The sequence below is a fragment of the Notamacropus eugenii genome, chromosome 4 (assembly GCF_028372415.1).
Source record: "Notamacropus eugenii isolate mMacEug1 chromosome 4, mMacEug1.pri_v2, whole genome shotgun sequence".
Lineage (NCBI taxonomy): Eukaryota > Metazoa > Chordata > Mammalia > Diprotodontia > Macropodidae > Notamacropus > Notamacropus eugenii.
Genome location: NC_092875.1, coordinates 428,050,146 through 428,052,684, shown reverse-complemented (window position 1 = coordinate 428,052,684; position 2,539 = coordinate 428,050,146). Strand labels below are relative to the sequence as shown.

The window sequence follows — 2,539 nt, the reverse complement described above, 5'->3', positions numbered from 1 at the left end:
AACTGAAATCTGGAGCAGTTAGGTGTCATAGTGGATAGAGTAATGGACTTAGAGTCAGGAAGACCTGAGTTCAAATCCAGCCCCAGACAGTTACTAGCTGTGTGACCCTGGACAAGTTACTTAACCCCATTTACCTCAATTTCTTCATCTATAAAAGAGTTGGAGAAGGAAATGGCAAACTCCTTCACTATCTTTGCTAAGAAAACCCTAAGGCAACTGAAAGTACTGAACAATTGAAATTTAGCTTTTCCTTCCATTAGAACAATCAACATGATTCTGAGAAGGAGCCCATAGGTTTCAGTAGATGGCCAAGGGGAGTCCATGACACAAATGGATCCTTGCTCTAGACAAACCTGCTGGCTGTAGGGCTGCATAGTAAAATGATTTTTTTACGTGGGGAAAGTGGAGTGGAGAGAGTGGAGTGGATGGCTGAGGGAGACAAGAGCAGGGCAACAGCTAAAAGAGAAATGAAGGGCATCGCACTTGACAATTTTGCCTGGAGACAGCCCTGCAATGAGAAGGGCAGATACTTGGTTGGGGAAGGTCAACAAGGACCAGCTGAAACTTCTAGGAGGCTGAGGGAAGAGTCCATTGATTCTGTACATTCTGTCTACTCTAAGCCTTCAAAAAGGGACGGCAAATTCTTCATGGTCAAGCAGCAGAGCTGCTGGTTTAAAAGACTCTCGGGAGACCGCGGTCTCGGCATCTGTGCATACGTCTCGCTCGGCCGTTCCTTCCGTTGGTCCCGCGCGGTAACTGAACTTCACGGACGATGTCGAAGCAACAACCTGCTGCTCAGCTTACAAATCCAGAAACTCCTGGCTATGTTGGATGCCAAAATCTTCCCAAACGAGTCCACCGAGCATCTGTGAAAAAAGATTTGGATTTCACACTGATGGTGGTTGGGGAATCGGGATTGGGAAAATCTACTCTCATCAATAGCCTGTTCTTGACTGACTTATACCCAGAAAGGGTCATTCCTGGGGCAGCAGAGAAAATAGAAACGACGGTGCAGATTGAGGCATCCACCGCGGAGATTGAGGAGAGAGGAGTCAAGCTCCATCTTACTGTGGTCGACACCCCAGGCTACGGGGACGCCCTTAACTGCCGGGACTGCTTCAAGACGATCATCTCCTACATCGATGAGCAATTTGAACGGTATCTACATGAGGAAAGTGACTTAAGCCAAGGCCACATCATAGACAAGCGCGTGCATTGCTGCTTCTACTTTATCTCACCTTTTGGACATGGACTTAAACCTTTAGATGTAGAGTTTATGAAAGCCATACACAATAAAGTGAATATTGTGCCTGTGATAGCAAAAGCTGATACTCTGACCCTGAAGGAACGGGAACGACTGAAGAAGCGGGTTCTGGATGAAATTGAAAAGCACGGCATCAAGATTTATCATTTACCTGACGCAGAGTCAGATGAGGATGAGGATTATAAGGAACAGACTAGACTTCTGAAGGCCAGTATTCCATTTTCAGTAGTAGGATCCAACCAGTTGATTGAAGCCAAAGGCAAAAAGTTTAGAGGTCGTCTCTACCCTTGGGGAGTTGTGGAAGTGGAGAATACCGAACATAATGACTTTCTAAAGCTGCGAACGATGCTGATTACACACATTCAGGATCTCCAGGAGGTGACCCAGAACCTTCACTATGAGAACTTTCTCTCTGAAAGGCTGAAGAGAGGGAGCATGAAAGTGGAAAATGAGGAAGTGAATCGAGACCAGATCCTGATGGAAAAGGAAGCAAAACTGCTTCGTACTCAGGAGATGATCGCAAAGATGCCTGTGCAGATGCAACAAATGCAGATTCAGGGAGGAGAGGGGGACCTTGTCGTGCACGGGCACCAGGCTTAAGAATTTCACTTAGAGATGAAAAAGAACATTCCAATGTGTTTTTTCATGAAATCGCTGAAAGGAATTCTTCTGCATTACCTGTGACCTGCAAATTGTTACTCACCATTTTTATCCACGGTCTGTGAATTGCTACTCGCCATTTTTACCTAACGATCGGTTGTGGTACCTTTTGTAATATGTACCTTGAAACATGTATTTTATTGATATTTTATACTTTTTCCATAACATGTCTGTTTTCGTGTTCCTTCCTACATAACTACTGTGAGATGGAATTGGTTGTCTAGAACTAACCCATGAATTTGTTCTGGATTTGTATGGTTTCCATTAGCCTGACTAATTTGGGCATCTCTGTCATTAAAGAGCACTGTGGAGTCACACATAGGAGCGAATTTTTCTTTAAATTCCGGTGTCAAAGAACCAGACCAGGGTCCTCTGCCTAATCTAATGGGGATCCTCTCACCACGGTCACTGGAGGAAGACAAGGGAATCCGAGTTCTTATTTGGTATGAGCTTACTTGGTATGGCAGTTTTGCTGCTGCCCACTAGGGTACATTTATTTACACATTCATAGGGTTACTCACATCACTGATTTGGGAGAACAAAGGAACATGTACCTTTAAATAATTCATTGTAAAATGTAACTGTTTATAAGGGGTAATTTCTAAGGTTCTAACG

At 44.3% G+C, this 2,539-nt stretch overlaps 1 pseudogene across 1 annotated transcript; it reads left to right on the top strand.

The window, feature by feature from the left end:
• Window positions 1-731: 731 nt before the first annotated feature.
• Window positions 732-2,241, top strand: LOC140501862 (septin-2 pseudogene; annotated as a pseudogene). Its single transcript, XR_011966396.1, has one exon. The product of XR_011966396.1 is annotated as a septin-2 pseudogene (transcript).
• The last annotated feature ends 298 nt before the right edge of the window (window positions 2,242-2,539 follow it).